Here is a 16,153-nt window from a genome sequence, read left to right as displayed (position 1 = left end):
AGCTTCCCCTTTCCGACGGCTACGAAGTACTGCTGCCCTGACTGTCGCCCTGTCTTGGACCCGTCTGTGAAGATTTGAAAGGCGAGACTATAGACGGTCTTCTGGTGGCGTGACAGACATTTTGGTTAAGTACAAGTGGGTCGCTCCCACAACTTTGTTTGGTTTCTTGGTTTTCTTTGATTTGATTGTTGCAACAACCAAAGCCGAGGGGCTCGTATATTTGCGAGTATATTGTGTTGATAACCCCTCGAAGTTTGAAGCTAGATTAGTGAGCTATAAGATGCTTGGTCTTAGCAAATTTAGGAAATGGTTTTGTTGTAGTTGTAGAAGGGATTCCCAATTGGAGGATTCGTGTCCGATCCCTCCGATTGGAACTCCAACTTATGAGCTCTATTCAAAGCATGGCGTGGGTCCAATTACGTATAATGAAATATGGATCCGTTATACTAGGAAAGATGGTGTCTTACGATGGCCCCAACATGGTAGTTTCGAATCAGAGGTTTTAGATAACCTAGAAGTTGCGCTATTTAGGAAGAAAGCCCGGCCGGCGATGTTTGACTCTTTCCACCTCTGGCGAAAGGAAGCCAAACAAAGAGAAATTAAGGAAGCAAAGAAAATAGGAACGAGAAGAATATATTGATTATGCAAGCTGCTAGGCAGTTTAAAGAAGATGAAGAAGATTGTGCGATTGGGGTGTCAGATAGACAGCCTTGCATGGCCATTGATAAATGTTATCCGGCTTTGCCACCTCTTCTTTTGAATGCGACAAATGACCCTGAAAAGGATCCTTTGATGTCGCATTTGTTGAGATTACCACCCCCTTATGTGCAGAGTGCTACAGCACCTCCGCGACCCCTAGTTGTTCAACCCCCTGGTGTTGTTCAGCCGTCAGCTGCTATTCCACAGTTGGCTCTTTCTCCATTGGCGCAGCCTTCTCTAGGGCCGCCAGCTTTGCTACCAGTCTTGCCTCAAACTCCTTTGCCTCCTTCTCCTTTGCCTTTGACTTCTTTTTCTACTGATCCTATGTCTTTGTCTCCTCAAAACACTTCATCTCCTGTTCTTATGTCAACTTCCTCTCCTTCTGCTCGGAAACAGATGTCTGAGACTGTTGTTAGTCTTTTGTCTTCATTCTTTGGGTCACTGGATATGACCCCGGTTTCGGAACGTAAGCAGAGTCGTAGTCAGCTTCCTGGTCCCGAAGAGCGGATAGTGTTGGATCTCTTGGCTCGTAGATGGGTTTCGAATGCTTCTAGGTACGATTTACAAGCAGTTATGGATGTTTTCTTGCAGTGGGATCCGCTTAAGCAAAGGTATGTTTTTGATGCGATGTGTACTTTCCATCGTGAAGAATGGGAAAATAATGAGTTCGGTCTGATTCCGCAGGAAGTGCTTGACGTTCAGTCTGAATTTGCTAAAGGGACGATAGTGGGTCCCGATGTTGACGAAGCGGTAGAGACGCTTCTTGCGTTTAGGTATAAACTTCCTTCTCAGTCGTTGTTTGAACCTGATCCTTCTGTTAGGAGGAAAGTGAAGCAGTATCCTATGAGAGAGGTTCCTCCTGTATGGAGAGAGGAAGTTGTGGCTAATGTTAATCAGGGTATTCAGGGTGTACCGGCGCATTTTCAGCGTGTATGGGTACATGTTCCTTGGAAGAGAGCAGAGGTCTTGGCTCTTAAGCAGACCTTGCCTGACCCCCGTAAGAATCCTGCTGGGTACTACAAGGAGTTGTCCCAGACAGTTGATGCGTGTGTATGAATCTAGCTGAAGTGGATATGTTGTTGGGTAATGTAGTTCCTCAACCTTTGTGGGCGAAGATCCGTCATGAGGATCATTCACAAGAGCTAGGAGATACATGGGTTAACATTGCTGCTGCAGATGGTCGACAGGTAGGAGGTGCCAAACCTGAGCCTTTAGTTGCAGAATTACCTGGTAGGATCATTAATTTAATGAAAACCTTGAGGCCTCCTATGCGAGTGAATTGGTACAAGTTAGCAGCATGTAAACAGAAGAAAGATGAGAGTGTGTCCGATTTCTTCACTAGGTTTGAAGAAACATTTATCGATCACAGTGGTCAGGACATGAGTACAGAAGGTGGTCAACGATTGTTTGTGGATAAGTTTGTTTTTAATTTGCTTCCCGAACTTTGTAATAAGTTGAAGGACTCTGAGAGTTCATGGGCTGTTTCTTCTTCGGCCCAGATATTGGACACTGCACAATACTACGAGAATCGGGATAAAGAAGAGAAGGATAAAGCAGAAAAGAAGACTAAAGAATTAAAGACCAAGGTTCTTTTAAGGCAGGCGTATCCACCTCGCTCGAATCAGCGTCAGCAACCTTCCCAGTTTCAGCAGCCCCCACAGTTTCAGAGATTGTTGCAGAAGCCTGAGTCTTTTCCTCTGCGACTTCCGCTAGGTCCTAATCAGTGTGCTTATTGTACGGAAGAGGGTCATTTCAAGAATAGTTGTCCGGTTTTGCTACAACGTGCGAATGGTGTGTCTGGTCAGAGAGGCCGTGGTGGTTTTCAACAAGCATCTAGGGGTAGAGGACGTGGTACGTTTTCTCAGGATGAACGTTCCTTTCCCCCTCAGAATTCTATGAATTATTTTGATCAACAGAACGATTCGTCTGTTCAGTCTGCTCAGTACTACACGGACGACTATTATGTTAAAGGTGAGAGTGCTGGCTTCAATGACAGCTAGGACAGCCATGGACAAAGAGAGGGAGTAGTGTCAGTTCCAGTAGACCAGAGTGGACCTTATATTGAAGTAATTACATCAGGTGTGTCAGAACATTTTCTTTTGGATACTGGTGCGGCTAAGAGTTCTGTTATGCACTCTAAACTCCCTGGCGCACCTTTGTCTGGCTTGACGAATGTCTCGGTTGGATTTTCTGGTGCCCCAGTTCGTAATCCGGTTTCTAGTACGGTTTGCCGAGGATGGTATGAAGTGATAACGGAAGTGAATTTGTGGGCCAGATTATGAAGAAAGTGTGTGCGGGTTTGGGAATCAAACAGAAATTTCATGCTGCGAATCACCCCCAGTCAGCTTGTTTGGTCGAATGCTACAATGGCACTCTTAAGCTTAAATTGGCCAAGATACAAGCGAGCACTGGTCTTACATGGCCCGATGCTTTGCCGTTGGCACTTTTGTCAACAAGGACGACAGCACATTCTCGTGTGGGACTTAGTCCGTATGAGATCGTTTTTGGTCGCACGGCAAATGTTTGGGGTAAGCCGAGGACGAATGAGTATAGCGATATTGAGTATCCTATGTTGGTGGATTACTTACATGACTTGACTGCTAAATTGCGTATTCTTCACCAACAGGTGCGCGATACCTTACCTTCAGCTTCTGTGGATCCAGGACATTCAATGCAACCTGGAGATTGGACCTTGGTGAGGAATTTCCGGAGGGCAAAGAATCTGGAACCGAGGTGGGTAGGACCATTTCAGGTTCTACTTGCAACAAGGACTGCCATTAAAGTTTTTGGCAAAAAAAATGGGTGCATGCTACCCATTGCAAGAAGATTCCTTTGCCCTTACCATATGATCAGTGGGTGAGGGAAGGAATTGCAGATTCAGAAACCGAAAGGGTCCCTAATTTTGTGCCATTTAGTGATGCATGTTTGACATGGACTCAGTCGGAACGTGCAGATGAGGAAGTTCTACAAGAAGCTGTGCCTCCTCACCTGAAGCTTGATACTACCCAACCAGAGTTGCTTTTTAAGGATCAGACGGTGTCTGGTAAAGAACGCTACAATCTGAGATCTAACATGGACAAATAAAAATGTAGCTTTTTTGGGAACAACACTCTTTCAGACAAGAAACTTTTTTGTTCTATTTTTCTTTTTTGAGCTACCATCCGAGCTCAGCTGTAGGGTCGCGGTATAAAGACTTAAGGTTGTGCGCCTTGTGGACACAAGGTCAGTGGTTCTGGTTTGTTCTAGGGCATTCCCTGGACTTACAGACGCACAATTGAGTGGAAAAAAACAACTGCCGCGAACAGCACGGTTAGAGGATGGAGTTTTTTGTAACTGAGAGAGTTGTTGATAAAATGAATTTTAAGATGAGATTATGTACATTGATGCGTAGCAAATGTTTTATAATATTGTGTTCTTTTGTGCTTTTAAGTATCACATTAGTCTTTGTCGGCTGGATTATCCATGCTACTCCACTGAATTCTGTACCTACGTCCCAACCTATGCTTTCTTTTTCTACTGTTTCTTCGCACCAATTTTACACGTTGCCTGAACATGAACAGATAAGGAGATCGGAATTCATTAACAATTCTTTTATACAGCTGTTGCATCAGCATCAGTTGGTAGTAAATACCACTAATTGCTGGGTTTGTGGTCTTATGCCTCATACGACAGATACAGGTATGCCTTATTTGTTTTTGTCTTTTTCTTTCAATGGGTCTGTATGGGCTTTTCAGACGATGTTTATCTATGCGAATGAGGTATATCCTTTACGTTCCATGAAAGACATTCCGAGAAATAGTGCCTTGATAAAGGGAATAGTAGATATGATCCGAGATATTGATGCATGCAACGCTATCCCTAAGGATGAGGTGCAGGCTTACGTTGGTTGGAACGTGACAGGGTATAGTACTAGTCTGACAGAGAAGGAGAGGTGAAAAAGGTCTCCCCCGATTTGGATTGTACCACATCGAGGTCACTTTTGTTTGCAAGGTAGTGGTTGAAATCCGAGAGCTCAGTTAGGTAAGAGTATGTGTGCTCACACCTATGTTTATTCATCCCAGACTTCTCCTCCGTTCGTGTCAGCTAAAGGCACGTATTTTGTTTGTCACGACAGAGCCTACACATGGTTGCCACCTGATTTTTCGGGAACTTGTTATGTGGCATTTTTGCTTTCCCCTACATATACTGCTACTCCAGATTATCATAGGACAAGATATGGTAGAGGTGTCTTTGATCAGGAAGATACCGCAGCACAGGAAGTAGGAGACTTTTTCAAGGGTTTCCTACCGTTTTGGGGTCCTATGGCCAATAGTAGGAATATACAACACCTTATGAGAGTGGTTGAGGCCACTATCAATGAGACTGCAGGTGCCCTTAGTAATGTCACCACTGAGCTTCAAGCGGATCGTCTTATGACGTTACAAAACTGTATGGTTTTAGACATTATACTTGCAGATAGAGGAGGGGTATGAAAATTGATCCAATCTAGTTGCTGTGTTTTCATACCAGATAATGCCCCTACGGTATACCAGGTCATTTCTAGACTGTATAAGGTCTCCGAGTCTATTCATGTGGACGAAGGAGACTGGTCATTGACGGGATGGTTTTGGGGACTACTGTCCAGATGGGGATGGAAGATTCTGATATTCTTTGGTATGATTTTAGCTATTCTCTTCTCTTGTTGTCTTTGCATCCAGTGTGCTCCAGACGTTTGTAGTCTTTGTACTACCTTGTGTGTGCAGAGACCTGTCTCGAGAGAAGTAGAGAATAGTAGGATAATGCTCCAGCAACATCTTGATGATCTGATGAATATTGATATAGACCTAGATTCAGATTAACGTGAGTTTGGGTTATTGCCTACGTAATGGCAAAAGGAGGGTCTGAGGTTCTGTGAAATCCTGACTTGTCTCGTGAGGTAATGGTTCTGTCACGATTTTGGTGATGTTGAACCGTATTTAGTGAGTGCGACTAATATGGAGTGAATTCGTTACGTTAACTAGCGAGTTCATTACTTATTCAGAGACTTCGTTTTCGAACATGGGTTCCATTTTGTTTGCGACTCCATTTTGTGTTGCCATCACGTAGGCCTGTGGGCCCGTGGAGGTAACCGAACGAACTAAGTTGCATGAGCTTTGCTGTTCATACACTTATTAACTAGGCCTTTTCTCGACTTTACGGTGCATTGTAAGAAACTGGCCCCTCCATCAGAAACTGACCTCGCTAAGCCAATTTCCTTGGTTGATTGTTGTCTGAGATTACGAACCAAGGTTCAGGACATCGTTAACTTTTAGGTTCCTTACACATGCTTTATCTTGCTTGTTATCTGTCATTGTTTCCTTTCCCATGCTCTTTCATTGCATGCATTGTGCTTTCAATTATGGGTTTGTCCGGCTTGCGAAGATTGGATTTGGGACATTCCTAATAATTAACTTGAGGGTTGGGGCAATGTAAACTGAGAGTTTCTGCTATGTGATACTTTGTTTGAGAATGTACCTTATTGGTTAGAATTTTGCGCAATGGGTGTGTACTCGTATTGTGAATTTTGGGGTAAAAAGGGATGTCTTGCCTTACAAAATTGAACAGTTTCTTGAGTTGTACACCGTGTTGTATTGCTGAGATTACTGTTACTAGCTGCAGCTAATAAAGGTCTCTGACGCCACCCAGAAGTATTCCGTGGCTCTGTATACCAAGACAGGGGAATCCGAAGACTTTGGGCGTGTCCCTGGCGCCGCTGGGTTTAGAAACCCGGTTCTTCAATGTGGGGGAATCAGTGGCCACAACCGTACTCTTGACATGTAGTGGTGTATGTACATGAGGAATCAGTGAGCACAAACCTTACCATTGAAATATACTAATGTATGCACACAAGGAGAAATTAGTGAAGACAAGGTGTGCCCTTGAAATCTAATAATGTAACAATGTATGTATGTATGTATTATATGGTATTTCTATAGTTACACCAGCCAAAAGGCAGCAAAGTGCTGTCCATGGTCAAAGACAAGCATAAGGTCAACGGATGATAGAAGAGGTAGCAGAATTAAGGATAGTTAATGCAATTCCTAAATTTGACCTAGGTCTACCAGATACTGGTGCTACTTTTCATGAATGCAATTACTTGATATATGTTCTTTCATAAACAGATTATAAAGCCCAGCATAGTCATGACTTCACTTCCAATTAACCCACCATCTAGTGTTTTCACTGAGTAGTCTATGAAGTCAACCCAGGACTGACTGGAGTTTTTGTGAGACCCTTTTAATCTAATTATATATCCCTCAGTTGTGAGTCCAAAGTCCTCAATGAGGATACCGTTCTAGGTCATAGGACGCAGCATCTGCCCCTATAAGGATCCGGAGTCTATCCCTGCAGTTACCAGAGAACAGTTCCCAAAGCAATGCTCCTCAGTGGGACTTCTTCACTTTTCTCATTCCACTGGCCCTTTTAAAGTCTGTGACCTAGTATGTGATTCATTACCTTCCTCCTACTTAGGGATTTTAGAGTCATAAGTATTCTCTCTGTCCCTGGATATGAAAATGCTGCCACAATTTACAAAAATTGAATACCCAATGTGTCCATTTGTGAATCTGCGATGACGACCATCCTGCACAGATGCCCTGCAACTGCCATCACCCACAGCTAAACCTATTTCTGCTCTTTCCCTTTCTACAGCCAGGAGTCTATCCTTAAGAGATATTCTGTGACTCAAACTTGCTAAAAGGATTACCTCCTCACAAAGGCTGTCCTCAGTGTTGCTTGGAGTGCCTGTTCTGGAAGGGAGTTCCTTGGCATATTCTTCTAAGAGCTCCTGGAGATCAACCTTGGTGGGTTTGGAACCAGTTTTTCTTTTTTTTTAAGTTTGCAGAGGGTCCTTAGCTCCTTCGAGCCAAGATGGATGTATGGGGTGAGGTGGAGTTCCACAACCGCATTCTCTTCATTTTCTATTATTTTTCTAAATAATATTATTTTAAAAGGACTACAAAATAATTTACCCCTAACTAAAGTAGGCTTTTAAACTTTTAAAACTACTAAAGGAACTTCACCAAGGACTTAACACGACTTTTTTTAAATTTAAAAAAATGGTCGATTCAAATATCAAAACAATTTTAAAGCAATTTAGGAACTTATGGGCCTATTATCATGGCCGGCGGATCGCTACCGCCCGACCGGCGGTGGCAATTGGCCCGCCAAAACTCACCACCAGACAGCCCTTTACCCCCTGCCACATTATCCTGGGGGGAGTACCGCGGCAGACGGACTTTCCGTCCGCCGCTTTTCAGCTTGCAGGCAATCGTCACAATTGCCTGCCGGGCGGAAAAGGCCCATAATATGGTGCTGGTGCCTTGCAGGCACCGCCATCCATGTTATGATGGGTGCGGTAGAATGCCTTTCCATGGCGGAGACTCTGCCATGGAAATGCATGCGGTCCTTAGCTTTGGGGGCCCGTTGTGGGCCTCCAGGTGTTGGGGTGCACATGAGGGGTACCCATGGTACCTCCCATCATTGGCATGCACAAGGTGGCAGGCACCGCGATGTGCCTGTCACGTTGTACATGCCAATGCACAACATGCCTTTTTAACATTGTGGCGGGTGCTGCCTACAGCACCGTCCACCACAATGCTAAATATGTGAGATGCGACCACCAGGGTGGTGGTCGCATCCTAATAGGCACAGCGGGACCGCCGCACCTCTGGCAGTCGGTCCCGTTTACCATTACGGTGGCGGGCAGACATATAATGGGCCCCTATGTCGTGTGATCAAGGGTTGGCTGAGAAGTTCAACAAATGTAAAGTCGTAGACCCCAACGCTGATCCACTAATGTAGGAAGCTGGCTCTGTATATGATATGCCAAAGTAAGGTATAGTGTGCACAGAGTCCAGTGGATCCTCAGAGGCTTTACAGAGGCCAATGTAGATAATACGAAGGGCCAGATGTAGGAAGCCTAATTCCGGTCGTAACTGCCGAAATTACAGAATTTCGTCCGTTACCGACCGGAATTAGGCTTTTCCTATGTAGGGGCCTAAATGAAGGATTCAGTAATTTACTGAATCGGTAATTTAAGGGTTCGGTGAATTACCGAAATCTTAAATACCGATTCGGTAAATTACCGAATCCTGATATGTAGGGAGCACTCAAATGAGTGATTTTCCCATTTTAGGATTCGTTATTTACCACCAACTACAAGTTGGTGGTACATTTCGAAAACCCTAAAAAATGCAAATTCATGCAAATAATAACAGTGCCATGTGGCAGACATACATGCCCTTAGTGCATGTATGTGTGCCACATGTGCACCCTTACACAATTCAGGGGTGCAACAGGGTGTCAAAGTGACACCCTGCCACCCTTCAATGTTTCCCCCCTTTTTCCTTTACCATAGGAATGAATGGGGAATACCGAATCGATAAATACTGAATCGGTATTAACCAAATTTTACAGATTCGGTAAAATTTAACGATTGGATACCTACATAGCATTTACCAATTCTATAATACAGAATCGGTATAATTCGGTATTTTAGAATCGGTAAATGCTGATTATCTACATCTGGCCCTAAATGCTCTCTTTTGTGGCAGTGTGGTTGACAATTAGGCTTATCAGAGGGTTGTGGTAAGCATTTCTTGCTCACACACAGTCAAATAATGACTAACTCACTCAATGACTAAGGCCAATTCTAATATTTGTAGAAAAATATGACTTTGCTACATTGATTTTAGATCCAAGAAGAACTCCGTTGCAGGTAAGTACCAGTTATGAAAATAGCAATACTTTTAGGTACAGTAGGAATGCGTTGCAAATAGCAATAGGAATAATTTACAGTAGTACTGGAAATACTTTGTGATGTCAATCAACAGTAGCAATACCTTAGCAATGCAGAAAATAGATAGTTCACATAACAAGGAATACATTGCAATTCTATGGAAGGAAAACATTTATGCACAATAACAGGTAAGTACACAACTTACTATCCCAGTCTTCGAGAGCTTGGACAAACACAGGGCAAGGTTCAAGTGGTCACCAAGGTTGCACCACCAGCAGCACAGAGGCGGCCAGGTGCAGAGGTCAAAGTTGGTGTTGAGGGCCCAATGTTAGTCTATGGAGACTGGGGGTGATCGGAGATCCGCGGCTTGCAGGTAAGTATCCGTGGTTCTAGGGCACCAGCCTTGGGAGTTAAGACAAGCATGGGGGGGCTCAAATCAGCAACAAGCATACGCCACCAGCGGCACAGGGGCAGCTGGGCATAGGGTACAAAGACAGCGTTTGGCGCCCAATGCAAGTCAATGGGGGAACTCAGTTGCAGGCTCAGACCAGGAGGCTGAACAAAGGTAAACAAGGACTCAGCAAGTAAGTTGAGAAGTTAGTGGACGCCAGGGCACCATCACCTGGGCTCCCCAAGGTCGGGGACTTGGGATGCCGGGGTGCTTTTAGACGTTGGGAAATCTTCACCGGAGCTGGTCGCGGTCGGTAGGACCCTTTGTGCTAAGACTGCAAGTGTATTCGTGGAGTACAGGAGAGGTCAGCCTCTTACTGATTTTAGGTCAGGATTACTGGGGAGACTTCACTGGACTGGTGGGCCACTCAGACTCCTTGGTGTGTTTTTTTTTTTTAATAAGGCCGCTGTCCTCGGGAGTTCCTGGTATTTAAGGTAGTCAGACAGTTCTCTGAGGGATTTAGAGGTTGCTGGGCCCCCAGGATGAGTCATCTTCTTGGAGCAGGGTCTCGAAGCTGCGGACAGGGTCAGTTGTCGTCAGGAGTATTCACTGCTGCATAGCTCTTCAGTCCTTCTTCTTTAGGTCAGCAGGGAACTAAGGAACAACGTTCAGGGGTGCCACTAAATACTCAATGTAGGGGCGCTACAGATAGTGCATGTCAGTAGCCAATGGCTACTGACATTTAGGGTGACTAAACCCTTTGTGTGCCTACTATCTTTGGTGAGGGTGGCACATCCCTGCTCCTATTGGCTAACAATCTCCAAGTCAATTTAGAGGGTTTTGAAGAGAGGAATTCACCTCAGCTCTGGACACCTGAGGAATAGTCCCAGCTGAGGTGGACACACCTTCTCTGTTTACTAATTTTTGCGCCTGACCTGCTGCCAACAGTAAGGCTTGGTTAGGGGGAGCAGGCATCTCCACCAGCTGGAGTGGCCCAAATTAGCATAACGAAAGGCAGGAGCCTTTGAGCCTCGCTGCCGAGTGCTGCTGTTCCTGCTAGGGGGAGGTGTGAAGCACCTCCACCCAGAGCAGGCTTTGTTCCTGGCCCTCGTGAGAAAAAGGCTCTCACCCCAAGGGGCCAGAAACCTGTCTGGTGGGGGTGGCTGGCAGAGACCGGTCAGCCACAACCAGGAGAGTTTGTCATTTTTCAAGGGGCATTTCTAAGATGCTCTCTGAGTGCATTTTATAATAAACCCAACACTGGTATAAGTGTGGGTTTATTATGCTGAGAACTTTGATACCAAACTTCTTAGCATTCAGTAAAGCCATCATTGAGCTGTTGAGTTTACAGTGGAAAACTCCCAGCCCATGTACTCAATATGGCTTCACTGCACTTACGATGTCTAAGAATGGACTTAGACACTTTAGGGATATATTGCTCCTGCAGCTATGCCCTCGCTTGTGGTATGTGCACCCTGTCTTAGGGCTGTAAGGCTTGCTAGAGGGGTGACTTACCTATGCCACAGGCAGTGTTTTGTAGGCATGGCACACAGTGATGTGTGCCATGTCGACTTCAGTTTTAGCTGCACTAAAACACACAGCCTGCACTGGCAGTGTGTATGTGTTTGTTGAGGGGTCTCTGAGAGTGACACAATACATGCTGCAGCCATTAGAGACCCTCTCTGGTCACAAGGCCCTTAGTACCAGTGGTACCTTCTACAAGGGGCTTATGTGTGTGCCTCAGGTATGCCCACTGTGGAAACAGTGGTACCGTTTTTGGAAAGAGCGCAGGCACTGGGAACCTGATTAGCAAGAACCCAATACACACTCAGTCAAAGTGCCTCACAGTCAGGCAAAAAGTTGGGAGGTAGCACAACAGAAACCACTTTCTTACAGTGATACTTCAACTTAAATCTAAATTGGAGCATCGTTAGGGCAGTCCTGATGAGTTCGGGGGTGTTGTTCCAGATCCTGGGTGCAGAGATAGAGAAGACCTGCACCAGAGATGAGCGCTGATCATGATGGCGTTATAATGATGCAGCTGGTTCTGCAGATGTTGCAGGAGAGTCAATGGAGTTCCATCAGGATGGGGTGAAATGATAATAGTTCTTCCAGGTCTGGATGAGACGTCATGTGGAGCACAGGATGCCCTCAAGGGATGCCAGTGTGGATAGTGGGAGGCCATGAAGCATGGTGCTACCACCAACAGAAAGCAAGAGTACGAGGGCTTAAATAGTAGTTCTGAAGTTCTTTTTTGGTCGAAAAGGTTTCACTTTCTGTAGAAGGGAGAACTGGTTCCAGGTCACTCTTACATTTTTGGCAGTATGTTCTTTGAAGTTGAGGTTGGTGTCCAGTGATCATACAAGTGACGTGGCAGTCAGTGAAGGGTGAGGTTGAAGTCATCAAGATATGTCATTAAGCCAGGTTTGTTCTGCCCTTTTTGTTGTTGTTGGTCAATAACAGGATATCAATCTTGGAAGGATTGAGCTTAAGGTATGAGCTGGGCATCCAGGTCTGGGTGATGGGCAAGCAGTGTTTGAGGAGTTGGAAGTCTGAAGCGGAGGAGACTTTCAAGTAGAGTTCTGTATCGCCACCATATTGCAGAATCTTGATGCTGCTATCTAAGAGTAATGCACCAAGCAGCTGCATGTAAATGTTGAAGATGACAGGGGACAGTATAGAACCCTATGGGGACTATGCAGGTGATATGGGTCTTTGAGGACCTATAGGTGCCCATGTGAACTGTTGTACAGTGCTTTGCTTCTTCCTTGGGCTAGCACTCTAGATCTCTCCTTGTGTTCTGGGTTCTGGAGTTCTCCTTCGCCCTGTTGGCAGTTGGAGCTCTGGTTGGACGGGGAGCTGACCTACTAATCTCTGTGCTGCATTAAAGCTTTCATACAGCTTACCTGTTCCTGTGGTCTGCATCTTATTTACATCATTTGGCGACTTGGGCTGGCGAGATGTCCGACCATCGCTTCCTTGTGAATGCTGCAGCCTAAGATGACTTTACAGAGAAGTAGCGTATCAACTCCCTCAAGAATCCACGTGTGATACACAGCGTGAATGTGGAGCGTTTCCTCCGTCTTCTCAGTGACTGCGACATCGTGGGAGATAGTTTTATGGACTTTCTTGCCGATTTTCATGTTCGTAGCGCAGTGGGTGACGTCATCTCTACCAACGTCTGGAGACTTTGGTGAGTCACATAGCAACGCGTCTCCTAGCAACAGACCGTAAGCAGCTACATCACCAGCCTACGTCTTCGAACAACCCAAGCGGCAACGTCACCGGGGCCAACTTCCTTTGTCCGGTGAGTCGCTTAGCAACACTATGTCACTGAGCGCATCCCCTATGCGTGTAGATTCACGTTATGGCTGAAGCGGAACGTCTGACGTGTAACGTACACGCACGACGCCGTCGGCCATTTTGGCAGCATTACTTGTTATTATCCATTGTTACCTTGGTTACACGCCGGGGAACAGAAGAGCATCGCGCACACGATTGGAAGCAGAAAAGCATCGCTCTGGCGGCAGCGTCACTGAAACACAAGCAGCAGCGTCACTGAAACGCATAAGCAGCGTTTTTGAAATAACGCGCATAACGTTCCTGAAACTTATTTTTGTGTATAGACTCTCGCTTTGGTCATTGTTGAAAATTTCCATAGAAACGCTCGTGATGGAGCATTAAGCATCAGTTCTTCGCCAAGGACCTTCTCCTGTAATAAGAGTAAGCGTTTACCTTCAACTCATTTTACTCTACTGTTTGGTGTACTTATTTCACATTACCCTGTTGGTAGTCATTAAAAGACATGGCTCAATCGATCAATGTTGCCCTTCCTCCTCAATTTTTGTCAGAGCCAGGCAATCCTCCTATAGCGTGGGAGGACTGGATAGTCATGTTCTATAATTATATTGAAGCTCTGGACGGAGAAGATTATTTACCTAAACGCAAAAAAGCACTGTTAATGACCACATTGGGTAAAGAGGGACAGCGCTTGTTCAGATATTTACCACAAGTACTACCTGCAGGATCTCAAGCTGATTTTGATGAGTTTAAAGAGGCTGTAACAAGATTAGAAACTCGTTTTGGTAAAGAGGAAAATCTCATCCTTCAGAGATACAAATTTTATAAAAATAAACAATTGGCTGAAGAGAGCATTGATGAGTTTGTAGCAAGACTGCGCGAGTTATCAATCAAATGTAACTTTGGCCAGATGGCGGATGAATTAATTAGAGACCAATTAGTTGTCCAAGCCAACAATAGAAAAGTACAAGAACGTTTGTGGGCGGCGAAGAACCCAACGTTGAAAGATGCCATAGAACTTGCCAAAGTCGTGGAAGAAAGCGAAAAGTGTATGAGGGAACTACAAAAAAGTGGTTTAGAAACCAAAGTGGCTGAAATCTCTCATAAGGGTACTTTTAGCGAAAATAGTGACGATGAAACCGCTGCCATTGCAATTGTTAGAAAGAAAGGCTATATTCTTCAGAAAAAGAATGTACAACAGACATCTTTTAGTAAGAATAATCAAAAGATGTGTTCGAGGTGTGGTAGTTTTTCTCATTCTTCGGCTGGGAAATTTTGTTTCGCAAACAACAAAGAGTGTCTACGTTGTGGTAAGACGGGACACTTTGCTAAAGTGTGTAGGAATAAGAATAATTCAAAAGTTACAGTTGTTAATGAATGTGATGATTTGAGACGTGATGTTAACAAAATCTTAGTCCTGACTGACACTGTGTGCGCGTGTGATAACCAGAGGGGTAATCCTTTTAAAGATGATTTTGTTATTGATGGGAAAGTCGTTACACTCATGGTTGATACCGGTTCCAAGTGGACCATAATTCCCACTTCATTGATGAAGAATGTGTGGGGAGAAAGAGCTTTGAAGACGTGCGACATTTTCCCGTCTGGTTACCAGGGTGAGAGGATTAACATGCTAGGTTTCTTTGAAGCTGAAATTGTTTTCAAAGGCAGATCAGCTTATGGGAAAATATATATATCAGCAGATGGACCAGCAATCTTAGGCCGTCATCACCAATATGATCTGCACATTGTAGTAGATCCCAGGTCTGATAACCCTGTTTCCATTGTTGAGACCTCATCCTTGGAGGATATTTTGGCCAGATATAAAAATGTGTTTAGGGACCAGTTGGGTGAGCTTATCGGCTACTCTCATCGCATAATTCTTAAGGAGGGCAGTTCACCTGTGCAACACAAAGTAAGAAGGGTGCCCTTTGCTTTACGAGATGAAGTTAAGGCTACCCTTGAGGAAATGCTCCAAGGAGGTATCATTGAACCCATCGAAGCATCTCCTTGGATCTCGCCTGTCGTGATCTCGCAGAAACCGGACAACAAGATCAGGTTCTGTGTGGATCTTCGTTCCCTTAATAAGTGTGTTGTAGCCGACGTGTTTCCCCTACCATACATCGGTGAATTGGTGTCAACCCTTAGAGGGGCATGGTTCTTTAGTAAGTTGGACCTCAAACACGCCTACCATCAAATTTGTCTTGATGATAACTCAAAGCATTTAACTGCCTTTATCACCAGTGAAGGCACATTCCAATTCACTAGACTACCTTTTGGGCTAGTCTCAGCCGCTAGCGTATTCCAGAGACTTGTCTCTGAAGTTTTTAAGGGTCTTGATAAGGTGCTGTATTTTCAAGACGATATCTTGATTTATGGTAGTTCTCTACAGGAACACAACAAAATCTTACAAGATGTGTTACTTAGGGTGGATGAGGCTGGTTTAACTTTAAGAAAAGAGAAGTGTGCCTTCCTATTGAAAGAGATAGAGTACTTAGGATTTTGTTTGTCAGAAGAAGGCATTAAACCCAAAAAGAACTTAATTGAAGCCATTGAGCTAGCACCCTCCCCAGTTGATAAGGATCAACTTCGGTCCTTTATGGGCTTGATCGAGTTTTACTCGAAATTTGTAAGGGATTTCTCTTCCAAGACTGCTTCCCTGAGATCCTTACTTAAAAAAGGTGTCAAGTTTTGTTGGACCACTGAACATGAATCCTGTTTTAAATTGATCAAAAGGGAACTCAAATCTGCAAATGTCCTCACCCCTTTTGACACTACTCGGTCCTCCACCCTGATGGTGGACGCCAGTGCCATTGGCCTGGGTGCAGTTCTCTTACAGAGACATGGTAGCGTTGAAAAGACAATTGCATTCGCGTCTAGGCCTTTGTCCACCTCTGAGTCAAACTACTCGGTAATAGAGCGTGAGGCTCTTGCCGCAGTCTGGGGAACGAGTTACTTTCGAACCTACTTGTGGGGTTACAAGTTTGTTTTACGTACCGACCACAAAC

The sequence above is a fragment of the Lissotriton vulgaris genome, chromosome 2_1, assembly GCF_964263255.1.
Source record: "Lissotriton vulgaris chromosome 2_1, aLisVul1.2, whole genome shotgun sequence".
Taxonomy (NCBI): Eukaryota; Metazoa; Chordata; class Amphibia; order Caudata; family Salamandridae; genus Lissotriton; species Lissotriton vulgaris.
This window is presented reverse-complemented; position numbering follows the sequence as displayed.